Raw genomic sequence first — 27,313 nt, 5'->3', positions numbered from 1 at the left:
TATATACACATTGTTCTGATAGCTTTTGAGGCTTTTACAGTTAATGTGGGAAACACAAAGACCATTTTGGATCTAGAAGTTCTATGCAAGACTGCCACAGTGAATTAACATTTATTTGCTTTAGGCATTTTGACTATATAGAGACTTCTTATCTCTTACTTAGAGGACTGGATGTGAAGAAACTCTACTTAGTATGGCTATAGCATTGCAGTATGTGGAGGCACAATGGGACAGTTCAATTCCAGAAGAGGCATATATGTTTTCCTCCTCAGAGCTCAGCGTTGTTCTTACATGCTGAAAACTGAATAATACACTATGTGATAAGAAGACTAGCTATTGCTGGCTGAGAAAAAAATGTTGGTGTAATATGGAAATATGCAAATATAGCACTTTGAATTCATGCTTTTACACAGAATACATGATCACTATATTTAAGAATCACTTTATGAAACTGTAGTGCTCTGAAACTGGTTTGGAAGATAAATAGATGTGATGGGAAAAAAACTATGATGAAATCGATTCCACCCAGCTTTCCTACAGCCAATCAATAAGCAGGGTGGGTCTTCCAACCTCATTTAAACAATCAAGGTAAGTCCCCACGTGCATGCCTAGGGACCTGTCTCCCAAGTGCTTCTAGATTCCATCAAAGCAGCAATTAACACTAGCAATCACATGGTCTAATACAGTTGTGATGACAGAAGTCATGTCTCAGTGTCAAAAGACTGGACACAGTACGGGGAAGATACTCTGCAAAAGAGTAAAGCTCTGATTGGCTCCGTGGCACCATGTAAAAATGTAGTGTACACCTGTACCCCAGTGCTGAGGGGTACACAGTGGATTTTGGGGGCTCACTGGCCACCAAGCCTCACTGGAATGGTAAACTGCAGGATCAGAGAGAGATCTTGCCTCAAAACCTGATGCAGAGCAATAAAGAAAGCCATTTAGGCATCAGCCATTGACCTCCGCACATACCCACACAGGCCAGTGTACCTGCGTGTATATATGCACATCTGTGTAACACACACACACACACACACACACACACGTGTGCATGCTCACACACACACTACTCACTGAGAGTTTTGACAGCTCTAAGCAATAAAGTCATAGACTGTTTATAGGAATATAAATTCAGAAGCTATCAATTTGTTTTACTTCAAATGTCAGCACATGAAATTTACAAGCCCCTTTCACGTTTGCACGGGTATTTCTCTAAGCTATTTGGTTAAAAACAAGAACTGCTAGACTAAAGATAGCCATAAATGACACCTATCTCGGTGTTCTTTGTAATTTCGAAGCATTTGATGGTAAAATGAAACTACATGTAAAGCTTGGAATACTATAAAACAATTTTTAAAAAAGAAAAGCATATAATTTTATATAAAAATGTCCATCCTAATATTCTACAATACCCTGTATATCTAAAACTGTATAAACCTTAAAAAAAACGGTCATGTATGAGATTGTAGGGATTTGGATTTGTCAACAGTGGAGTGGGGAAGTTGGGGTCAGGCACAGCAAGGAACGGCTTTATACATATACGATCCACGTCTGTTCGAAACTTTACTCACCCAATGAGCTGCAAAATTATTATTAAAATTAGCAATAAACATGACTGGTTCAGGGTACATTGGCAGCTTCCTTTGTTCCACGAGGTCACTCAGTTCCAGATTTCCTCCTCCTCTTGTCACAGATCGAAGATTGAGGTTAAGGACCAGATTCCTGGGAAGGGGAGATTAAGAATCACATGTGCATTGTCTTTAAGGGTAAGGCATGAATTGACATATTTCCTCACTTTCCATGGAGGACCACACACACACACACACAGAGCTATACCTCGGTGGAGAGGTGCCTGAAAATGGAGGCTCTGCTCCCCCAGAACCCAGCCAGTGACTCATTATTATTGTGGAAGGAGGAAAGATGTGGTGTTGGTCAGCAGCTGCCTTCTTCTCCCCACCTGGTCTTGCTACAGAAGTAGAAGTGTTCCACAGCTATCTCCACTTCCGGGAAGGGCTTGCCGTGTCACTGAAGCTCCCACAGCACCTGTAGTCACTCAGACAGTCTTCAGTCTACTTCTCTTGTTCTCATCTTTTCTGGGAATTGAGATGGTGTCAGTCTACCTCATACTTTTGTTAGGTTTATCAAATCTGTGCTGTCACAACCAATCCTTGCTAGCTCCAGAGCAAAGATAACTTTACTTGTAGAACTGAATATAGTCATTTGGAGCAGAGGCATAATTCCTGGGTGTGTGTATGTGTTGTGTCTATATGTGCATATGTGTGTGCATGTGTAAGCATGTTTGTGTTTGCATCAGCATTTATGTGTATTTGTGCATGCATGTAAGCGTATGTCTGTATGTGTGTGCATGTGTAAGCATGTTTGTGTGTACATGTGTGTCTATGTGTGTACACATGTGTATGTCTTTATATGGGAACATGTATGTTTGTTTGTGTCTGTGCATGTGTGTATGTCTTTGTATGTGTGTGCATGTGTGTTTATGTGTATCTGTGCATTGTGTAAGTGTATGCATATATGTATGTGTGTGCATGTGTAAGTATGCTTGTATGTGCATGTATGTATCATATATAGATAGTTCTTATCATATATAGATATGTCTGTATGTACATATATGTATAAGCATGTTCATATGTGCATGTGTGTTTATGGTGTCTGTGCATGTGAGTATGTATATATGTGTGTATGCACATGCAGATATGTGTGTGTGTGTATGTGTGTGTGTGTGTGTTTGTGTGTGAAGAAAGGTGTGCTTAGAACCTCAGGAACTGGATATGAAAGTCAATATGACATATGTTAAGAGTCAGGCATTTTTCTGGCCCAGAAAATGCTGGTGAGATGTGAAACATGAAGAAAGGAAAGAGACTGAGCACACGCAAAGGTGAAGCAGAGGGACCTGGACCAGGCACAGGGATGCTTTGGTGTCTGAGAACTGATGCTTTATTCTAGGATTGGAAGAATGCAGGCATTGGCTGGAGGGAATTATGATTTCATCTGTTCATCTTACAGCCTTAGAAAAGTGAGACCTGGGTACAAAGTACATTTCTAATTAGCAGGGGGTCTGCTCAGCAGACATGGCTGAGAGATGTTTAAGAACTAGAGTGACTTGTGCCTCAGCAGACACTCAGAAAGCTCTCACCTCCACTCAGTGTGGCCCAGAGGACTGGCACACCCCTTCCTGCCTGATCTCTGAGTCTCCTGCCACCTTCCCAGTGCCCACTGTGCCTGGGCTTTTGCTCCGGAATGTTCTTGTAGAAGTGGGCAGTTACTGCTACAGGGGAAGCACTGGCTGCATGGCTGGCACTGTCCTCCCTGCTTAACGAGGGCCTCCCTCCTTCACTGATGCACTATTTGCTTTCAAAGTTTCCATAGAAACCATGTCTATAGTGCTGGACTCAGCCTTGGCCCCATTCAAACTTTTGTGTGTGTGTGTGTGTGTGTGTGTGTGTGTGTGTGTGTGTGTGTGTGTGTGTGTGTGTGAAAGTCACAAGGTTTGGTCCTTTTGGTTGAGCCCTCTTCACGTGTCCCTGATTTCCCTCTGCTTCTAACATGTGGTTATTCACTCGGGCCAAGGCTGCCTTAGTCACACCAACATTTGTGCCTATGCTCTTGGCAGGACTGCATCTGAGGAAAAAGATGTGCTCTGTGACTCGCTTCCTGTCAGCATCTTTACTAGTCACTGGATGACATCAGAGCTCACACACCTGACCTTGTGGTGCAGAGGGAGCCTCCATTAACCACATAGGGATGCACATACTAGATATTGCCCTGTTGCCAGAAAGATGTTCTCTGGCAGTCACTCCTACATCCTTCCTTGCCTTTTCAATCATCTCCCCACCCCGTGTTGACACACAACCACTGCCCACTTCCAAGTCCAGAGGGATGGTGGTGAGCCCAGACCATCTCCCTTTCAACCAGGTCTCAGCCATCATTAGAAGCCCTTGGCTTGCATCTGGAATCACAACCATCATCTTTCAGTGTGACCTCCTGCGAGTGGCTTCTATTCTTTATTCACTTAAGCAGTACGAACTCACTGTAGAAAGTTCAGAAAACAAAGAAAGAAATAAAGGAGAACATTAACTTTGCCTCACGTCCGGAGTAATCCCTGCTCACTGCTAATACTTCTTGTCTGCTGGACTGTTCTGTGCACGCATACACATCCGTACTTTTAAAAATGTAACTGTGTTGTTCATGACACTTGTCAAATATCAATCCATTATCTATTCCCGTGCAAAATCAGACTTCAACTTAGAAGGGTGATATCACAACGGTTTCTTATACCTCGTGAATCCTGTGTGTGTGAGGCGAGTTGAAGAAATGGAGCATGGCACGTAATTGCTCCGTGAGGTCTGGGGTCTCATCTAGGGGAAAAAATGGCTGGAGATGATTGCATTGTTCAAGATCTGGAGACAACTGGAGGTTGGCACTCAGATTCCTGGATTCATTTGCAGCTGTTGGCTATGGTGTCTTCTTATAGCTTCCCTTTTGTGGTTTCTTCCTAACTTAGTTGCCTAAGGGTAGTTGGATTTACATGGTGGTTCAAGGCTCTAGAAATGGGTGAACAAGTTCAAACTTATGTAATGCCTTGTGTGACCCAACCTTGTATGTCTCTGATCAAAGGAGTAACGAATCATTATGGATTGGGCATGAATGTTAATCTCCAGCTGGTGGTGCTCTTTAGGGAGGCTCTGGGAACTTTGAGAGTCACAAACTGGCTGCAGGAAGCAAGGTCGCACTGGTGGGGAGTCCTTGGGGGAGTTCTTATCTCTAGCCCCTTCCTGCTCACATTCTGTCTCCTATTGTGATACGAACAGCCAACCTCCACCACACACCTCTGTACGTCCCATGACATGTCCAACTACAGAAGCCAAGTGACCATAGACTAGTCTTAGATAGACCTGAGAGACCTGTGATTAGCATGATATCTTATCACCACTATGATTAGCATGAGACTATGCAGAGGCATGGGAGACTCACGATTTCCCAGAGACCCCAGTAGTTTCTTCCACAGGGCTGAGCACAGCAGTGGAGTTTGCCTTCAGTAAATATTGGCCTACTTGTTACCAGACGCAAACGATTCTTAGACAACACAAAAGTCTTGCTTAAAGGACTTCCAGAGAACGTTAAAACCTTTATCCTGAAAGAGAATTCCTTACAGCAATCAACCATTTTAAATACATGGGGAGTGGGGGTGGGGGTTCATAGTATTAAAAGGCTAAACTTTATGTCTTATAGGTATAATCCTTCCAGATCTCCAGGTACAAACACACACACACACACACACACACACACACACACACACACACAACTCCCCCCCCCCAAAAAAACCAAAACCAAAACCAAAACCAAACCAAAAAAAGTTTTAAATATCCAAACCTCTTTTCCAAGTTATTAAATGACTCAGAAATGTCAGAGAATGTCAGAAACACACTTCTGTGGTATAGGCCTGTGCCTTTTAGGCTTCTCCTAATGTTCTTATTGTTTTTGAGTTGGATGAGGCCCCTTGGTTTTTCCTTCTCCAGGGCAAGTCTCTCTTTCCTTGGCCCCATCTGTGCCTTTTCTATGCAGAAGGAGGGGGAGAGGCAGCCCTGGAGAAGAAGCACGGAGCCCCTCCCAGTCCCTTGGGTGGGGATGTCAGAGCAGTCTGCAAGCTGTTCTCTCCGCTGCCACTGCGAAAGTGTCTGTAGGAGAAACACAGCGAGCTTGAATCTAAGATACTTGGGCCTGGCTTTGGCCATTTACAGGGGATTATTACCTGCTCCGAAATAACTGTCTAGACAACTGTTGAGAATGTGGCTAGAGGGCATTCTCAGTTCCTCTTTCAGTCTGATTAAGCGCTGACGGAGGCTAACTGGTGGACTGGTGGAGCTTTTCATGTTTTCTGGGTATTGGGAAGCTTGGGTCCTTGAGACTTCTCTGAAACCTGCCCTTTCTGTAGGGTGGTGAGTGGAAGTGGGTTTTGCATCTGATGGAGAGCTTCTTGGCCATTCTCTGAGCTAGCTCTGAGCTTGGATGGGCATAAGCATTCCGATGCTTCTGCTTCCCACAGAGTGGGAGGACCCTTCCTAGAGACTGAGTAGAGGTCCTTGGCTTCCTAGAGACTGTGTGCACTACACTGCACCATTCCCAGTGTTGCTCCCCAACAAATGACAAGCAATTCTTTACTGGGTCCTTACTGTGTGTCAGCTGTAAGATTAACCAAAAGATAAAGCTGGCAAATAGGAAGGATAGCATCATAGTCTTTTCTCAGGATCTAGTCCTTTACTTCTGTTACCAAGACCCTGGAATATTTTTTCTTTTAAAGGTGGAGATGTTGGCAGGAGTGGAGGCGGGTGTTATGGGGGGGGGGGACCAAAGGCTATTGGCTCAGTCCTGGGTGATTGATTTACTCATGATGATCTCCTTTTCACTAAAGGTGACAATGTGTCAGCTATGAGAATTAATGACTGTTACCCTGGGGGCAAAGAAGGCTTGCACTTTGCCTAATAAAAATGTAATATATGAGAGTAATAAGATGGCTTCTTCTCCTTCTCCTCCTCCCCCTCTTTTTCCTTCTCCTTTTCCTCTCCCCCTCCCCCTCCTTCTTCATTTGCCTGGAACACAGACTTGAGATCTGGAGTTATAGCAACTATTTTCTGATAGATAGGAATATGGAGAAAATGCCTACGGCATCTCACAATGACAGGCTCTGATGTCTGAAGCCCTCAATCAACAGTAGTCAACTCCCTAACTTCTCATTTGTTGTTGTTTAAGTTACTCTTGACCCTTGATCACCAAAAGTTGGCTATAATCCTCAGCAGTAAGTGCCTGCTTCCCAAATTCTACACTGAAGTCCATTGCCAGACGTGTAGTTAGCTGTAGCCCTGGAGTATGACTGCTTTTGTTTTGCTTTCTATTCTAGTATGTATGTATGTATGTATGTATGTATGTATGTATGTATGTATGTATGTATATATATATATGGTCTGTGTGTGCATGCATGCTTGTCTGCGTGTGTGTGTGTGTGTGTGTGTGTGTGTGTGTGTGTGTGTACACTTCTGTGTGGAGACCCAGGGTTTGTGGGAATCATCCTCAATGTTCTACTTCATTCATTGACAAAGTCTCTCAGTCAAAACTACAGCTTGCAGATATAATCTTGTTGATCAGCCTGCTCTGGCATTCCCCTGTCCCTGCCTTATGAAACTACCATGCCTACCTGGCATTTAAATGGGCTCTGGGGATCTGAACTCTGGCCTTTACACTCACTAGGCAAGAGCTTTAGCCAGTGAGTCATCTCCCCAGACCTTAAAAACGAACTTTTACCAGCAAGACCTGATCTATAATTCATCTGACATATGCTCCTACATATATGTATGTGAGTTAAATTTTATTTCACAGTATGTTAGTGTTTGTAACAACATATAAAATGTTTAAATGCTATTAAGAAAAATGTTAAGCCTCCTCCCCCTGCCTACCTTATAGACATGATACTCTGAAATGAAGCAGTGTCTTTACTCTGGGGCCTGAATATCCCTGTGCTCATGTTTCCTGTATGGACCTCCAGAAGAGCAAATGGTATGATTTGAGAAGGACCAATGGAAAAAGTAGCAAAGACAAAGATAAAAAGATAGAGCTGGGGTCATGATACTGGGAGGATGTCAAGATAAGAAACTGGGCTAAGCCAGGCTTGGTAGCACAAGCCTTTAATTCCAGCACTTGGGGACAGATGCAGGCTGATGTCTGATTTGGAGACCGCCTTAGTTGACAGATCGAGTTCCAGGACAGTCAGGGCTACACTGGGAATCCCTGTCTGGAAAAAACAAAAAAAAAAAAAAACAAAACACAATGAAAGAAAGGAAGGAAGGAAGGAAGGAAGGAAGGAAGAAAGAAAGGAAGGAAGGAAGAAAGAAAAAAGAAAAAAGAAAGAAAGAAATTAATTGGTATAAAACTCCTTCAGAAGAAGTGAGACACTATAGAAGACAGAATTTCGGGGAAACCCACAAGGCCAACTTTTCCTGCTGGCTACCAGTGTACTGTTAGAGCTCAGCATGCTCACACATTTCCTGCAACTTCTAGCACGGCCTGGGATGGCACCGGATGTATTTTAGCCAAGCTATGTCACCACAGTTCCATAGTGAAACAGCAAAAATGAATATAAAAATAAGGAACCATTCCGTTTGGTCCCCCTTCATCATTCTTTGTGTTTGGTCTCTGGTTTACTTGGCCAGCTGAAGGGAACATAAGGGTCTAGAAAGCGGAAGTGCAGAATGCAGGGCCCACAGGAGGCTTTTCTGAATCAGCCCAGCCACAGCTGCCATTGTGGGTGCCATCTGAAGGAAAGTGAATCAAAGATGGGACAGAACTTTCCTGTGTCCCCAAGAGGATGCTCCCTGCAAGGTCCTGGGAGGCTTTGGCAGTAAAATGCATCCTCTCCCCTTTCAAGGAACTTATCTTCATGAAAAAGGCTGGTTTCTCAGAATAAGAACCAAAGGAAAGAAATCCATTTTACTGAGGAATAAAATAGGTGTCTGCATTTCACAGAAAAGCCCAAGTGGATCTATATACCCCAGCAAAGGTTACAGTGGCTGAGGCAGAGAGTTTTTGAGCAAAATGGAGAAAGACGGAGAGAGAATTCTTAGTCAGGCCCTTGCCCGGTGAGGCTTGTAAAACTGACCAATAAAACCCAGTTACAGAGCAGCTTTGTAGAGGTCTGCCACAGAGAACACTGGCCTCTGTCACCTTCCCTCCCATCCTCCAGCTCATGTTGTCTTTCGTGCTCTTGTAGGCTGGTAGCATTTAGCAGAATGCCTTGAAAAGTGTGTTTTGATGATGCTTTTTTGAGCTTTTGCAAAAGAAGTGATTCCTCCCTCTTCTCTGGTTCTTTTTCTCTTCTCAATCATTTTGTTTTGGTTTTGTTAGGTGCTTTCTTTTCACAGTTTGCTCTTTTACTCGTATTTTTTCCCCGAGTTCCATAACTGCAAGCAGTTGTGATTTTTAAATTAGTTTAGTAATTTGATGGCCAATTAAATTTAGCTAGACTAGAAATGAATATCTATCTATATCTCTATCTATCTATCTATATATCACATACTACACATATATGTTCATTTTTTTTCTTTTCAGAAGTGCTGTTAATGCTCATGTATGCCTTTCACTTTGAAATTGTGAAAAGATTTCAACTTGTTTCTGTATCATTTGCAGGGGTCCTCTGCAGGCACACATAAGGAGATTTATACACAGATTACAAACAATGAATTGGAAAATAGGGCACCTTTTTGATTGCTTTCCCTAAAGACATTCATTGAAAACATCCTGAGTAGTAAATAATCTGTCAAAGAAAAGAATGAGAAGCGGTCTGACAGCAAGGCTCTGTCTGCCAGAGGTGTTCCTGCCCAGGATGGAAAACTTGGGCTTGGTAAACTAAAAACAATCAAATAAAAACTTACATGTCATATATAGTAAGAGATAGTCTAGATAGTTTCACCTCTGTTGTGGGGGAACTTTTGAGGAAGCACTGACAGTAGTTGTCTTGGATTCCACTTCTGTGATAAAATCATAAACCACGACTATAAGCAATTCGGAGAGGAAAGGGTTTATTTCAGCTTACACTTCCAGGTAATAGTCCATCACTGAGGGAAGTCAGAGCAAGAACTCAGGCAGGGGCAGGAACCTGAAGGCAGGAACTGAAGCAAAACGCACAGAAGGATGCTGCTTACTTGCTTACTCCTTGCGTCTAGCTCACTTTGCTTTCTTATATACCCCAGGGCCATCTGTACAGGGTGACAGTCCTTATACTGGGCTGGGCTCTCCTACATCAATCATTAATCAAGCAAATGCCTTGAGCCAAGCATGATGGTACAAGCCTTTGATCCCAGCACTTGGGAAGTAGAGACTGGTGGTTCTCTGTCGGTTCAAAACCAGCCTGGTCTATGACTCCAGTTCCAGGACAGCCAGGGCTTGTCTACAGATAAACCTGGTCTCAAAACAAACAAACAAGCAAATAAAAAAGAAGCATGTCTACAGACAGAGGTAATTCCTCAATTGAGATTCACCTTCCCACATAACTAGCTTGTGTCGTGTTGACGAAACCCAACCAGAACAGTGGTAAAGAATGTGAAGCTATGGCTGACTTGGTGGTTCCCCAGGAAAAGGTAATATAATACCTCTGCCTGAGGGAGCCAAACTGGATGCTGATACTGAGGATGACTTGGTTTTAAAAAGACTGAGAGGAGTAAAGCTGACCCCACAGCAGCAGAAGGTGAGGGCAAGGGCCTTGTGGGAAACCAGACTGAAGAGTCCGTGTGGCCAAGCTGTTGTATACCACTGGATGACACGTTAGTCCCCTGTGTTCGCTCTGTGTCAGGGGTAACATGAACAGATCCTTTATAAATATTGTTGTGTCATGTTATATTTGGGAAGATTAATTTGGTTTCACTGTGTGGGAACGATCAGAAAAGGGAAGAAGCTAGGGGCGGTGGCAGGCCAAGTTAGGACATGATTGTCCAGGAAGGGAATGAGTATTTTAGGAATTTAGCTGGGGTTGTTATTGCTCTGAGGCTAAATATTCCAAAGCAACATACTGCTGAAAGGAAACTTTTAAAAATGTGATAAATTATGTATATTATATATTTATATATACACATATACACATATATAAATTATAAAACCATGCCTGGGTTTTACTTGGGAGTGAGTCAGGATGTCTGATCTCTCTTGGACTAACTTGTTCCTCCCACTCCCCCCTGCACCCACTCACAGGTTTCCTTCTCTTCTCCTCCCTTCGTTTGGGCTCCGGAACTTAGAACTTAGCACTAACCATCAGCCAGCGGAGCAATGGCTTAGTAAGACGAGTTGGCAGCATGGTTTTCTGGATCGCCTGTGCAGATGGAGTCTTCCTAAACCGATGTTCCTTATCACAGTCAGAGGGGAAGCTGTTTCCTTGAACCTGATGTCCGGTCAGCTAATGTTGCAATTTGCAAAAAGCATCTCATTGTTAGTGTGTGTTTCCATCTAGCTGTGCTAAAACTCACTGTGTTGGGGCGGGGGAGGGCAGACACACGAGCATCTGCACCCATCTGGAGCTGACACACATCCACCACACTGAGTTCTGGTAGTCACAGCCAGCCCTTTGCAGAGTGTCATTTGGGGACCTGAACGCCAACATACTCAGGTTGGATGTCAGACTATGTCTCTTTGTCCTGGCCCAGCTCTTCACTGAGAGCACGGCTAGAAGTGGCACATGGAGAACTTTGTCATCTACAGGTCAAACTCAATGGGAAGATGACGGGTTCTGGTTTGCTCTCGGTAGAGCCTCTATCTGGACCCTTTCCTTTCTTCGATTTCTAACGACCTCTCAGGTGGGGGTAGACGACTGCATCCTAAAGGAACTCTGACCCTGACAGAGCACAAACTGGAAGTCAGGGCAAGTCCCCCGAGTACTGCCTGGGGATACATTCAGTGACAACATGTTTTTACTTTTTTTTTTTTCTGTTTATATAATTTTTGCCTAAATATAGAATCTGTTTGGAATGAAGGGAGGAAAAAAGAAAAGAAAAAACCAAAGCTCAGCGAATAACTCATTACCACTGACTTTGAGAAAAATCAACCAACCACAGTAATTTCATTTCAGGAGGGGCTCTTCGTAAGTATGGAGTCTCTTCATTATTCCCCCCCCCCTCCTCGTTCTTGAACATTTGAACAGGATCAAATCTGTTCTTTATAAAGCTTTTGCTGTGTGGGCTCGACCCGCATCCTCCTCCTCCCTAACTTCTATGAAGGTTATGGACAGTACCTGGAGTGGTTTGAATGAGAAATGTCCCCCACAGGTATGGGAATTTGAACACTAGGTCCCTAGTTGGTGGTGCTATCTGGGGAGGTCTAGGCCTTGATGGAGGAAGTACGTCATGGGGGAGAGGCGGTGGGATCACATGGTTCTCCCCACTTCCGGTTTGCCCCTCTGCTTTGTGCTTGAGGTGAAGGATGTAAGTGCTTAGCTTCCTGCTCTTGCCGCCATGCCTGCCTGTGTGCTGTGATGCTGGCCTCGCCACCATTGACTGTAACCCTCCAATTCCACAAGACAAAAGAAACTCCTCTTATACGTTGCCTTGGTCAAGGTGCTTTAGTACAGGCACCGGGAAGTGCCACAGTTCTGTGTCATTTATCCCTCACTTTGCGCTGCCTTGCTGCACCGCTCACCGTTATGTGTTTGTCAGACGATGGTGACACATTTTAGAAAGTGGGTTCCTGGGTTGGGGATTTAGCTCAGTGGTAGAGCGCTTGCCTAGGAAGCTCAAGGCCCTGGGTTCGGTCCCCAGCTCCGAAAAAGAAGAACCAAAAAAAAAAAAAAAAAAAAAAAAGCAAGTGGGTTCCAGACTGGAGAGATGGCTTGGTGGTTAAGAGCACTGACTGCTCTTCCACAGGTCCTGAGTTCAAATCCCAGCAACCACACGGTGGCTCCCAACCATCGGTAATGGGATCTGATGCCCTCTTCTGGTGTGTCCAAAGACAGTGACAGTGTACTCATATCCATAAAATAAATCTTAAAAAAGATTTAGAAAGTGGGTTCCCTAATCGTCTTTTGGTGAGCACCCCAGAGGCTGAGCATGTAGATGAGAACTTGACAATGACATCATTGTGTAGCTACTTGGGGGCTCATTTCAGGAGCCAGATCCCGCTCTGGCCTTCACTTTACTGCAGGGTTGGCACGATTCAGTGGTTATCATGAAAAACAGCTGTGCCGTGGTGGAATTCCTCCCTCGTTAAAAGACACAAAAGAGCTGGGTGGTGGTGGTAGCCCACGACGTTAATGCCAGCACTCAGGAGGCAGAGGTAGGTGGATCTCTGAGTTCGAGGCCAGCTTGGTCTACTGAGTGAGTTCCAGGACAGTCAGGTCTACACAGAGAAATTCTGTCTCACAAAAACCAAACTAAACAACAGCAACAAAAAAAGCCACAAACAGCTATGGCACAAGAAGCAGGCATAGGCTTTTGGGTCAGTAAAGTCCAGGACTTGCTTTCCCGGGCAGCATTAGACAAATATTTTTACCAGAGTATAACTTTCCAAGTGTATAAAATGGGAATCAACTTCCTTACTTAACTTCCCGGGATTTGTTGGCTAAATAAAATAAATTATATAGAACTGTAGATCCTAGGAGCTCTGTCAGGTATGTAAGGAATGTAATTTCTTTGGTCAACTTAAATATGCTACTTAGGAGCTGGGATTAGGAGGCCCAGGATAAGTTCCTTCCACATGGATCTTCTGTGATGGAGATTTCAGAGAGTTTACTTCAAGGGTCAAGGGTCAAGGGTCAAGTCTTTGGTCATTGCTATGCGCTCCAGTCTGCCGTTGTGCTACTGCCAAGACCTGCTGCTGCTAATTCATCACAGATAGGAAGCAGAGCCCTGGCCATTATCAAGGTCACAGTAGTTCTGGTCATTTTTAGAGAGAGCTTCCATGAAGTGTTTATGTTTGTCTTGCATCGAGAGGGCCGTAAGTGTATATGTCGTCCTAATGTGTTGATGGAGATGGATAGGGAGGGCACTTCAACTGAAATATAGTCTGATGCAAGAATTTTTAACCAGGCTTCATGTAGCTGGGGCATGACTGTCAGTGTCCTTGTAACAGGACTGATTTGTATTTACCCAAGACATGGAGTGGCTGTGAACTCGGAAATAAACGCAGAAGGACGGGGCTCTCCTCTCTGTGCATTGAGAGTGCAGCGTTTTGAGAATGCAGAGTTTTGGCAGGATGTTTCTCAGCCTCCAAACTGGGAGGGTGTGCCTGTTCTAACGCCAACCACCAGGAGAATGGAGACGAAGAGCCCGACCTCACACTGATGGGTGGTCTTGGAAGAAGGCCAAAGCCAGCGAGCGTTTGAAGGCCGATCCTAGGGAGCCCAGAGGAATGTGTTATTCTAGACTGAAGTTTTGAGACCAACACATACATACCTTGGACCATGTGCCTGAAGCCTTTGCCGTTTGCTCAGTGGATAAAATGTAAAAAGAAAGACAAATATATATGTTACTGTGATTTGCACATCTGACAAACTCCTTGGGTCAGCTGAATGGATCAACAGTGTATCCAGAGAACTGGGCTGTGCTGTAGCATGCTGGGTTGGTAGGGTATGTGGAACACGCCCCAACTGGCTTGACTCCCTGGCTTTTAAGAACTTGGATAAAGAGCAAGGATTTCCCAGGGATTAGATGCCTTGAAGCTGAGATTGTCTTGCCTGATTTGTGTGCACTTGGTAGAAAAAAGGAGACTGACTGACCCTATGCAGTATGGTGGTGGCTGGGGTAGGAGCTCAGATAGGGAAACTGTCTTAGTAAGGGTTTCATTCCTGAGCAGGGACAGCATGAGCAGGGCAACTCTGATAAATGAAAATGTTTCATCATGGTTGGCTTGCAGTTTCAGAGGTTTAGTCCATTATCATCATGATGGGAAGCACGGCAGCGTGCAGGCAGACATGGGGCTGGAGGAGCCAAGAGTTCTGCATCTTCTTGATCCGAAGGCAGCAGAAGGGGACTGGATTCCTCAGATAGCCAGAAGTAGGCTCTGATTCCACACTGGGTGGAGCGTGAGAGAAAGAGACTTCACAGCCAGCCTACGCAGCGATGCATTTCCTCCAACAAGGCCATACCTCCTCCAACAAGGCCACACCTCCTAATAATGTCTCTCTTTAAGACCAAGCACTAAAACACATGAATCTATGAAAGCCAAACCTATTCAAACCACCACAGAAAACATAAGGAAGCTTCTAGTGGACACCTGGTGGGCCAGATGCTCCTTCCTGCCTGCCTCTCACACTGCACAATCAACAGGTTCCTGTAGCATACAGATGTGTTTTTAAGGTCTAAGGGAGGTTAAGAAAAGATGAGTCTTCTTAAGGGCCGACCTGTCTGTCTGATGCTCCCTTTCTAGGAGAAAAATGGAGATCAGCCCTCAAGACAGGAAGCAGGATGGGGAACCAGGGAGCACGTTATCTTTTATTTGGTCTTCCTCTCCAGTGGTCTCTGACAATGGCCAAATAAAATCCCAGGTTTTAAATGTCTCTCCTTCACAGTAATTCCTGTATGAAATCAACTAAATTCTTTACTAACAAATATTTATAAGTACAGCCTCAATGAGATGTCTTGCCTGATGTCTTGCTCTAGAGGAGTAAGGGACAGAGGTGGTCCTCGTGGCACAGCTGGTCCTTGTCACCTCTTTGGGAAACCAGCCAAGTAAGTTAAGACACTAGAGACAATATGATACAGAGGAATGAGGCCAGACTGGTAAGAGGTACACACATCACAGACAATAAAGGAAGGGTGCCAGGCTGTGAGTCTGCCCTCACCGCTGGGATGCCTGAGTACCACTGGCGATCCACTTAGGGGAGGCAGAGCACACAGTCTGTAAGAGGGGGTCCTATACTGTGTTTTCCCAAGTGAGAACCAGCAGAATCTGAGATGGATGTTGTGGTTCCTGGTCTCTTGTGTACCCAGACGCTGTTGGAGTACGCTGGGAGTTGGAAACGGGTATTGTTGGATTTGAGAATCCGTGCTTCTCCTCGGGATGTCTACACACCAGGCAGGAAGGGGAAGGCCGAGCCTGGGTTGCGAGCAAAATCAGGTTTGGTTTCGAGGGAAGTCTCCCTTTTCCCATCTATAGCATTTCTTGATGAAGGAGAGGGTCCTTACTTGTTCAAACTGTTTTATTTGATGGCGAATGCGGATGCATACATCTGACTCAGGGTGAACCAGGGGCTAAATACCTTTTGTGGGAAGGAGTTCCCTGGGAAGGAAGCTGATTGGCTGAACACGTAGGGCCGATCTAGCATGGAGAACTCCGGGTTTTTTATGCTATGTGATCTATTGTCATGGTCCTCTCAGTGAGGTGTCGTGGTTACATGTTCTAGATCACGCAGTTTGCAAGGAAGCTGTCTCCATGCCTGCTATTCTCACCTCTGAGATTCCCGGGGTTCTGAGCCTGCTCAGCCTTACCAGGGCTTCTGTCTGGTGGCACGATCCACTTGCCGAAAAGGGATACTTGCTGAAGGAAAGGATGTGTTTTCTGTAAGTTTAGTGACAGATTTCTAATCTCTCAGCTTCTGGAGATAGTCCCTTACTGTCACCCTGAGAGAGCAGAGTTGAAAACTCCTTGGTTGATAGGATGCCCCCTTGGGTTTCCAACTTCTGGTGAACAGGCCAGTCAAGGGTCTAGTCAGTCTTGACTCTCAGAGTGAACTGCATCTGAAAAGTCTTTACCTTCCTATCATTCTCTTTTGTTTTGGGTACTGTGGTAGTTTGAATGAAAATGTCCCAATAGGTTCATAGGAAATAGCACTACTGGGAGACCCGCCTTGCTGGGGTAGGTGTGGCTTTGTTGGAGGAAGTGTGTTACTGCACGGGGCTTTGAGATCTCAGAAGCTCAAGCCTGGCCAAGTGGCTCAATGTCTCTTCTGGCTGCCTGCCAGTCCAGACGTGGAACTCTCAGTTCCTTCTCCAGCACCGTGTCTCCTGTATACCACCATGCTTCCCACCGTGATGATAATGGACTAAACGTCTGAAACTGCAAGCCAGTCTGAATTTAATGTTTTCCTTTATAAGAGCTACATTGTAAAGAGAATAGCTTGTGTGTTGAATGGATGTTTCACCTGTCAACTAGAAAGCCTACGGCCTATGGCTTAGATAGGAAGTAGAGGTGGGACATCCAGGAGAGAGAATGAATTCTGGGATAGAGCCAGGCAGAAGATTCTCAAAAAAAGATGTGAGGACATGGACTTGAGATAGCAGAGTACCCGAGCACAGGTAATCAGCCACATGGCAGAAAGCAAGTTAAAATAGATGGGTTATCTTAAGTTAGGATCTAGTCAGAGAAGAGCCTAGCTATATGGCCAGGGTATTCATAAATATATTTTTAGCCTAAATCTTATTTCTGGGAGCATGGATCTGGGAGGTAAAGCTAGGATTAATTTCAATATTGCATGGCCTTGGTGTCTCTTCACAGCCATAGAAACCCTAAGACAGGTACCTTAATTCACTCGGTATTTTTCAACAATTTTCGAATCTTTACATTTAAAAAGATTGGCATATAAACAAGTGGTTAAGTAGACACGTCAATAAAGTATAAATAAATAAGCCTTGGCCAAGTTGAAGAGAGACAATCTATTAATCCATTATTTTGTTCTTTTGCAATTGAGAATAGCATTTAACCGGAACAAAAGGCTATGCTCCAGGGTAAATTACTATTTTCAACTTCTGTAGGCTGGAAACTATCAACAACCATGGAAAGGCAAGAAACAAAGCAAAAACAAAAGCCTTCATGCTCCATTGTAATGTGGTACCCAAGCCCATGAACTGCATCCTACATGCCCTTCTTGTTGGGCTTGCCAAGGTTGCTGCTTCCCACTGGACCCACTGAACTAGAACCACTGTTGCTCTGAGAGCCTGCTGGTGTTCAGGTAGGGCTCACTGTATCCTTGCCCACAATACCAAATGCAAGTAAGCAATGAGAGCTATTGTTGGTCTTCGCATATGGCCTGCAGTAGGGCTACAAGTTGACCCTCTATTCACTATCCCACTTTGTGCACTTTAACAATTCCCCCAAGAATTTTCTGGGCATGTGGCCATTGAGGACACAGTGTGAACTCCCATGGCCCCCTTGCAGTGATGCATGGCCATCTGGCCAATGGATTGTGAACAGATGCGACGAGTCCGTCTTCTAGGTTGTATCTGTAAACGGGAGAGTGCCCTGTTCCCTGTCTCTTTTCATAAAAACAGGGAAGGGTTGCAAGAGAGCTGTCCTCTAGTGAAGCCGGGCAGCAAGATCAAAAAAAAAAAAATTGGTTTCTGGTGCCAGTGCCCAGAGGCAGAAGTTCTCAGATGTTTCTCTTGCACAGCACAGTAAATATTCATAATGAAACATTTTCACATTGTCTTCAGGCCAAAAGCAATGCATAAAAACTATGTTTCTTAAGTAGTTGTGTTCAAATGTGTTTTTAAAGAAATATTCTAATCACTTCAAAACTATTGGAAAAGGAATACAAATAAATTGAAAGTAAAATTACTGATGTCCATTCTTTAATAACCGCATCACTTATGAGTGGGGGGTGTGTGTCCGTTGAGAACTGAACAACTTCTGAGACCACTAGTTCACCCTGGAAGGCACTTGCTCTCAGGTTATCCATTGAACTGAGCTTTGCGAATGCATGAAGAACTGTGAGAAAGAAGATCATGAGAATCTAAAGCTTAAACTCCAAGTTGCCTGAAGCCATAGTCCTTTCAACATCTGGCAAATGTCAAGTATCACAGTGTTTTCTTCAAATGTCTTCAATGTTTAGCAGTTCCTGTGGCACCCTGTTGGGCACTTGAGCATTGTAGGGAGCCATTGCCATAGGGCAAACTGCATCACCCTTGGATTGCTTATTCCTCCTCTGTTTATTTTTTAATTTATTTTATTAATATTATTCATTATTAAAATAAACAGATTATAGATTTTCATTTTATTAAAGACAACTTCTGTTGTTCTTATGCCATTGTAACTTAAAATCTCTAAGAGCAGACAGATGTTTGTCCTACTTAACAGTTCAAACTCTTTTAAAAAGGAGTAAAATTATAGCCAGAGGGCTAAGAGTATAGCTCATTGGTAGAGTACTTGCCTAGTAGGCATGAAGTCCTGAGTTCAATCGCTAGCACCTCCTGAACTGGGTATGTAGGCACAGGCCTGTAATCCAAGTTCTCCGGAGATAAAAACAGGAGAACTAAGTTCAAATTCATCCTTGGTTACATAGCAAATTTGAGGCCAGCTATTTGAGACTCTGAAAGAAATTACTAAATTGCTTCACTTGAATGTCCCTCAGACCTATAGTTATTTCCTGCCCCCCTCCCATGAAGTTGTTGTTTACCCTTTGGCCTAGAACATCTCTTTAAACTGTTTTCCTTTTCTTCTCTGTCTTTTGTCCCACTTGCCATTTTACTAGCTGCGAGCTGAGGGCCCACAAACCTCCATGACTCTAGATACCTTCCCCTCCAGAATGCTGCTTTCACATCAATGGGACCTCAATGGGACCCTCAAGAGTAGTCACCTCCTCCATTAAGACCATCCAGACCACACCTCCTAATCTTCTCAAACCATCTGCCAAATGGGAAACCAACATTCAAATGCTGAGCTTCTGTGGGTCGTTCTCATTCAAACCATCACAGTCTGTTTCATCTTCGTGCTCAGCTAATTCTTCTTTGATTTTGAAATGTGCCTCTTTGCACCGCTTAGGTAATGAAGGCTGTTCATAATCACCAACCTTCATCACCTGAGTGATGATAGAAGCTCTCAGCTACTGTCTCAGCGCCATTCCTGCCTGCCTGCTGCTGTGCTCTCCACCATGATGATCAAGGACTAGCAGCCCTCTAAAACTGCAAGCAAGTGCCCATTAAACACTACTTCTATAGGATGCCTTAGTCATGGTATCTCTTCATAATTATGCAATAGTAACTAAGAAGTTGATATCTGGCTACTGTTGTGACAGACCTGAAAATGCTGCTTGTTGGCAGAATGGGGACTTGGATTAGGAACATGGTTGAATGATGTAAATGGGGCTCAATGGGCCATCCTACTAGGAGTATGGGAGACTTTAGTGCTGAGATCAAAGTGAACTATAGAGGCCCAGCTCAGGAGGTTTCTAAGGGAAGAACAGGACAGCTGGGGCAAAGGGAATTCATGTGATAATTTTAGCAAAGAATGTGACCGTTTTCTGCCCGTGTCCAAATAATCTTTCAGAGGTTAAGTTGCAGAGTTTTAGACTAATGTCGATGACAGAGGAGATTTTAAGACAATCTAGTACTGACTGTGTCATGTGGTTATTAATGGTCATTCTTTTGCAGACCTACAAAGAAAAGGAGCAAGTGGGCCATAAAGAAATACAGTGTACAATTTGAGGAGAAAAAGAACCTCAGAGAAAGTAATGTTAGAGCCAAGTCTTTGCTCAAAGAGATGAGAATTTAAGGAATTTTCTTATTCCTTAAATAAGAATTTGAGGAATTTAGTTCCCTTAAATAGAACAAAGAGAGGTGTGCCCTCAGGGTAAGACCCTTCCCAGCTAAGCTTCCAACTTGTGAAAAGCAAAGCTCATTCAACAAAAGACATCACCTGGCTTTATCAGGAAAGATACACGTGCAAGGGTTTGTGGAAACTTCCTCTGCTGCTAAGCGCAGGGGTGTGGCAAAGGAGTCCCTGCATGGAGTCCTGGAAAAGCCATTGCTGGAAGCTGTGAAAGTGAAGCCTGACTTGCAATGGAACCCTCAAGATGGTTGAGATGCCAGAGCCTTGGGTTAGGTGCCTAGGAGAGCTGCAAACAGGGTGAACCAACCTATGAAGAAGTGTGTTGTAGTCAGCAAAACTGGAAGGAACAGGAGAAATGAGGAGCCATTTAATAAGTCCTTTGGGAAGGATTAGGAAGTATAACCTTACCGGAGGAGGTGTGCCACTGGGAGTGGGCTTTGAAGTTTCCAAAGCCCATGGCAGTCCCAGTTTCTCTCTGTCTCTGCCATGTTGGAAATGGAATCACCCTCTGAAATTGTAAACAAGTCCCAAGTCAAATGCTTCTTCTATAGGCTATCTTGGTCATGGTGACTCATTTGCAGCAATAGGACCGTTACTAAGACAAGACACTTAAAGCCCAACATCTTCAAGCTTAGAAACAAAGTTCCGTTTTCCCCAGGTCAGCCTGTCTAAAGGAAGATGTTGGTCTTCCTATTTGGCTCAGAGGAGCAAGATATGCCTATTTAGTGGATTCTCCCATTAAATTAAGGCAGCACTCCTATATGAATGTCCCTCCAGAGAGGCTCTCTCCAGTTCTTAAGGCAAATCACAGTGACTGTTATGTTCTTTTGAGGTCCAATAGATCTGATCTTTTCTGGTTGACTTCTTCTGTGTATATGTTAAGAAATTTAATGAGATAGCAACACATTTCCATGGATCGTGACCATAGACTTGTGACTGAGGTGTGTGAGTGTCTGTGCAGGCTCTAGTTAGAAGCAGGGAAACTCTAGTGACTAAAGCAGTTGAGAACCTTCATCTGATTCTATTGAAGCCTCCAGTTTTAGCCTGTAAAAATGAAAGAATGAACCTTTTCCCTCCTCCCATCTGAGCTGCCTTCGCCTTGCTAGACTGTCCTCAGTGGGATAAAAAAAGACAGAGCTATTTACCTGGAGGTGGACAAGTTAACTCCCTTCACTTAGTCAATGAACAAACTGCTCTATCTTGTACACATGTCTTTCCTGAGTCCTGGTCCTTGTTTGTCACTGGCAAACTTAGACCAAGAGCCAATTTCATTAGTAAAATGATCAAGGTGGTACTTTGTTGCTGTAAAATTCTAAAAAAAAAAATGCTGTATTTTACCTTGCACAAGATCTGGCACTGTAGTGCCCCAAGGTACCTGGTAGACATCTTCATCTCAGTCAGCAAAGCCTCTCACCTGCTTTGCTCATGTCCCATATCTGCCACTGCCGATGGCTTCTCTACCCATCTAGTTCCCAAGGCAGGTTGCCACCATGCCAGAAATATACATCCCAATTCTGTGGCGGCCCAGTGACTCCAGCCACCCCATACTTTCTTGAACTTAAATCGCCACATGAAAGAATACACAACACACTAACTTCTGATCCAGTTGATAAGATATAATTGCCCTCCTGGACATGCAAAACCCTGTACACATCTATCCCTTAAGAATTCATAACGACCTGTAAATGTGCAGAGAGGAACCTTAACATCCGCCTCCATGTTCTCTTGGCTGCCCCTCTCTTTTTTCTCTGGTTCCAGTCTCCTCCTCTCTCTAAAACTTTTTTCCTGCTCATCCTTCCTTCTCATCCAATGACAGACCTTGTTCTATCTTGTACCTGCCTCCACCTGTATGACATCGTCCTACAGTACTTATAGATCTCAGTCAATAAAAGATGACCCAATTAATTTGTGAGTAGTTAACAATTCAACCTTCAATCTGCTCTGGGAAGGGTTTTAATTGCTAGAATTATAATTTACTTTATATCATCAATACTTTGTCCTTTTAGTCAGGACAGGAGGGATCTTCCTTTACTGATACTGGCGGTTGGAGTGCAAAGATAACACAATAAGACTTTAAAGGGTCTGCTTGCAACTTGGATTTAAGGATTTTCTGAAACTTGGATTTTTTTTAACATAAAAACTAACCATGATTAACTTTAATCTATACTATTTAGGTTAGAACACAGTTCTACGACAAACTCTGTGGGTTCTTCCAGCTAATCTCCAAATGTGTAAATGGCCTTGCCTCTCCTTTACTCTAATTCACCTTATAATTGGAAATTCTATTCATGCATAAGTTATACTTGAGTAATTTCAATAGAGGAAGACGGTAAATGGGACAAGGAGTCCAAAAGTGTGTCCCTCCTGGTAGTTTTTGAACATAGATTACCTAAACCCTTGCTTAACACCTTGGCTCCAGTCTGTGTCATAGGGTTTCCAACATTCTGCTTTTCACTCCTGGCTAGTCGCTATAAAATCACATTTTACTATTCTGTTGCTTTATATCATTTAACACTACAATTTCACGATCTATGACAGCATAGAAGACACAAACAGCGTTTGTCTTATTTTGGTGATTGGGCAAGAAAAGTCTGAAATGCAGAAGAAATCCGCAGGCAGACCGGCCACACTCCTGGGCTTCTTTGAAATCAAGGTTATTCTTGGACACAGCCCACTTGGGTACTCAAGGGTGTCTCCAAGAATTATGTCTTCTTAACTCCTGAAGATAAGTGGGTCAGTTCTTCAACTTGGCAAATTAGCTACCTTTGGGAACTAGACAGTCGTAATAAAAAGCTCTGGTTGAAACTTAATGACGTAGACTAAGCTACGAGCCAACTTTATGCCAGTGAAATATTTATCCCTGTCTTGTATTTGTTGGCAGCACATAGTGCTGAGATCACAGCAAATTCAATAACAAATCCTACAAGGCAGCTTGAAGCAAGCAAAAAATATTGGCTCATGGAGCAGGCAGCAAGAGGCTTCCATGCTAACCACTGGCATGAGGGACTGGTAATTGTTTCTCAGGCTGGGGGGGGCAGTGGGCGGGGAGACAGGAAGCATCCCAGTACTTGTGTCTGTCTAGAAGGAATTGTTCTCTGTAGTGAGACAGGACTTTACCCAGCAAAATGTGTCCCACCCTGCCTGCTCAGGACGCAGAACTGTGAAAATAAACCAGTCACTGAATGTGCAGAGAAGAGCTGGGGCACACTCAAAGAGTCATAGAAGAAGAGCAGATGGGGAAAGGATTGTGACTTAATCCAGAAGAACGGAGTTACTCATAGCCACGGGCATCTGTTTTCTCTCTGAAGTGGATGTTATCAACTTTGTTTTCAAGTCCAGAAAACATAATAGACTTTGGGGATATGGGGTGTAGTTCAGTTAATAGAGTGCTTGCCTAGCATGGATTTGACCTGAAGTCATGGGTTTGATTTCTAATGGTGCATAAACTAGGTATGGTGGTATATGCCTATAGTCTCAGGACTGGGTATATGGAGGCAGGGATATCAGAAGTTGGATTACTTAGCAAGTCCAGGGCCAAGATAGGATATAAGAGAATCTTATCTCACAAAACATAGCAAAACAAAATCCCAGGACAAGAAAAATACTTCAACAGATCCTCTGATTCTCTCGAACTGTTTCTACTCTTCCACCCATCTACTTTACTAGCAAGGATCCCAACAACAAATCCAGACAGGGATTTTCTCAAGGATGTAGTGACATGATAACAGTCCCCAAAGATCCAGGCCTCCCTCCCTTTCCTGCCTATAATATCTTATCCTGGTACTAGACTGGCTGTACAGTCAGATTGAATGACTGTAGTTTCCACCAGATGGAAAGAAGTCTCTTCTCATGGCAGTGACCCCAATAGCACCGTTATGGGAGCCAGCCACTGAGAATCTTGCCTTGTTCTGTCCCACCCCACTAAATTCAAATACCCGTGAAAAGGAAGATAAAATCATTCACTCTCTATGACCAGTAAAGAGCTTCTTACTCAGTGGGAGTCTGTTCAACTATCAGTGACAGGACTCAAGAACAAAGAAGTGAAGTACCATCTCTTCAGTCTTCCCTCCATTAATTTTTGGACAGTTAGGGTACTGGAGTATAAGTGAGGTTAGTGACCAGGAAGCTCCTAGACTAGATGCAGGTGAGTAGGTTCGTCCGTCCGTCCATCTATCCGTCCGTCCATCTATCTGTCCGTCCATCCATCCATCCATCCATCCATCCATCCATCCATCCATCCATCCATCCATCTATCTATCTATCTATCTATCTATCTATCTATCTATCTATCTATCTATCTATCTATCTATCTATCTATCTATCATCTGCTTACTTCTCTGGTTATACATCCCCTCAACATGTATGAATTAGGCATCCTGGATATCCCAAGCATTCTGATGTTCTTCACATTTCATTCTGGGGCCTACATGTCTGCCAGAACATGAGAATGGTTTTATCAATTCCTTCATGACATCCCAGGAGCTGTTTCTGTCCCAGTCTTGAGACAGAACTATTTGGATCCTGGCACATGGAGCAGCCCAGCCTGCAGAGGAGAGCCTGGCCACTTTTCCTGATTTTCACATTAAACTTTGCTCCAGGACAACTGGTACCCAGCAGTAGTGTGAAAAGATAGGGGTGGGTTGGGGTACAATCATCATGGTCTGTTGAGAAGGGAGGTCAGTCCATGTTCCTCCTTAGTTAGCTTCCTTTTCTCCCTTTGACTCTTCTTTACGCATGTCGCCTACTCTGCCACACCCCTCTACGTTGATTGTGTTGGCTCACCCCTTTCTCATTTTTATTTACACGCTCTACTCCATGAGGTAATAAGAATATCACATGGCTGAGAAAAACTGCAAGCTATTTTTAAAGAAAAAAATTACATTGTAAGCTGAGAATTTGGTGATCGGGGGTGTGACTTGAAGGCCGGTCTGGAGTTTCCCACAATTCTCTATTCTTTCTGTTGATCTGCTTGCGAAATTTCCGAAACCAGCATTTCCTTTTGATAGGCAGAACTCTCACACAGCCTTGTCACACCCAAGCATCAGATAGGATTTCTTAACTGAGGAAAGTCCCTGCACAAGTTGTTGCTATAGAGGGATGGTTATCATGTAAGGCATAGTCGTGGGAGTGACTAAGTCTTTGAAAGTTTCTAAATGTAGAATTTAAGGGAGATTGGGCTCCATAATCAAACATTGAAGAAGAAAGGCTGCCTGTTTGGAGATTGCATGGTAGCTGAATGTAGCTGTGGGAGTTGGGTAGAGGCCGGTGGTCCTCAGTAAGGGAGGATGGCGAGTTGTTAGAAAAGTGAATGACAGGTGTCAATCTGTATGTGGTCTGGCAGGCTTTTGGTCCTTGCCTATGTTTGGATTCTAGGAGATTCTTCTTATTCATCTTGCCTCAAACCTTGCTAGCCGAAGTAATATTTCAAAAGAATGTTTTCCAGATTGTTAAAGGAAACTAATAGAAAAGTCTTGGAAATTGTGCTGGGTACCATTGGGCATGTTTTATCTGTTCTCCATCTTCATCCAGCAGCCAATTACTACTGCACTTAATCAATAGGTAATGTGTATATAATTTATCATGTATTAGCTAGGATGGGAAACATTATTATGAGGTCAATACAATCACAATATATAATCATAATCTCATTAACCCAAGGACTACTGATTCGAAATTTTAAGTAGACATGAGAAATTAGAAGTTATAATTTATCTGAACCCAAGGTACAAATTCAATTCTTTTTCACTCAGACCCAGACAGCATATTTCAACTCCCAGAGGCAGATGATATAATTAATTTAAAAGATTTTTCTAGCGGGATATCCTTCTTTCAGTGTTGCTTCTAGAAAATTCTAGACACCCAAAACCAACAGGAAAAGAGAGAAACAGGCCCAGGAGGGATTATAACTGTCCTGTGGGTTTCATGAGCATTTTCTTTTGATTACTAAATACCCAGAGTCCTTTGTCTCTCCTACGGAACATTGTTAGCACCAATCTCAGTCCAAGGAAGCAAACTACAAAGGAGGAGGAGTTTCTTCAGTGCAAGAACTGAGTACTTTGAATGTGCCAAGTACTGGGTTTACACAGGTGAATGGGACCTTGTCTGACCTCCAGGAATTAAGAATCTATTTAAGGAAAACAAAGTGTAAAATTGAAGGAACATTAACAATGCTCAAATACCTATTTTATTCCTTCACCTAAGAACTTTTTGAGTCTTTATTTGGTGCCCAATATTGTTTTACATGCTGGGGATTTAGGGACAGGAAAGACAGATGTGGCATCTTCTTATGAATGTCCCATTCTAGTGGAACAAAGACATTATAACAGAACTGCTCTCGGCTGGAAAGATGGCTCAGAGGTTAAGAGCACTTCCTCTTGTTTCTGAGGTCCTGAGTTCAGTTCCCAGCTATACTTGTCAGTGTTCTATCGCTGTGAAAAGACCCCACGACCATGCAGATTCTTATAGAAGAAAGCATTTAATTGTGACTTGCTTACAGTTTGAGGTTTGGTTCTTTGTCATCATGGCGGGACCATGTCAGCAGTCAGACTTACATGGTACTAGAGAAAGTAACTGAGAGGTCTACAACTGGATCTGCAGGCAGCAGGAAGAGAGAGAGTCTGGACTTGGAATGGGCTTATTGAAAACTCCAAGAGCACTTCCAGTAACACACTTCCTCCAACAAGGCCACACCTCCTAAACCGTTCAGATAGTGCCACTCTCTCTGGTGACCAAGTATTCTAATCTATGAGCCTGTGGAGGGCGTTCTCGTTCAAACCAACACACTAACACAGTCCGCAATACCAAGTAAAGCCAGCTCCAGGGGATCCAATGTCTCTGTCCTCCAAGGATACCTCCAGCAGTGTGTGCACACTCACACACATACCCACACACATAAATAAAAATAGATAATAAACACACCCTCACCCACCTTATGCTGACAGTATGATGCGTCCTCAACAAGTTAAACATAGAACTACATTAGGCTCCAGACATCGCATTTCCAGGAATAGAACCAAAAGATCCAAAGAGGGATAGCTGTGAACTAATGTTCATAGCAGCAGCATTAGACAGGTTAGCTAGAAGGCAGAGACCATTGTCTCTTAACTAACACATGAGCTGGTACGTAAAATGTGCCATGTTCAAACAATGGAATACTGCGTCATTGACTTAAAAGGGTAGAGGCGGAGATGGAGGCCAAGGCCTCACACATGCTAGGCATGTGCTCGCCACAGAGTTGCACCCACAGCCCGTGTAGTAAACTTCATCTCGATGCAGAATCGCACTA

At 43.7% G+C, this 27,313-nt stretch overlaps 1 long non-coding RNA gene across 1 annotated transcript; it reads right to left on the bottom strand.

Annotated features, from left to right (window-relative positions):
• Positions 1-9,570: 9,570 nt before the first annotated feature.
• Positions 9,571-11,886, bottom strand: LOC134485597 (uncharacterized). The gene is made up of 3 exons (XR_015673983.1): positions 11,786-11,886; positions 10,811-10,954; positions 9,571-9,967 (listed from the first exon to the last, which is right to left on the bottom strand). It is a non-coding gene; the product is annotated as an uncharacterized LOC134485597 (long non-coding RNA).
• Positions 11,887-27,313: the final 15,427 nt, after the last annotated feature.

The sequence above is a fragment of the Rattus norvegicus genome, chromosome 2, assembly GCF_021556685.1.
Source record: "Rattus norvegicus strain SHRSP/BbbUtx chromosome 2, alternate assembly SHRSP_T2T, whole genome shotgun sequence".
Classification (NCBI taxonomy): domain Eukaryota; kingdom Metazoa; phylum Chordata; class Mammalia; order Rodentia; family Muridae; genus Rattus; species Rattus norvegicus.
This window is presented reverse-complemented; position numbering and strand designations above follow the sequence as displayed.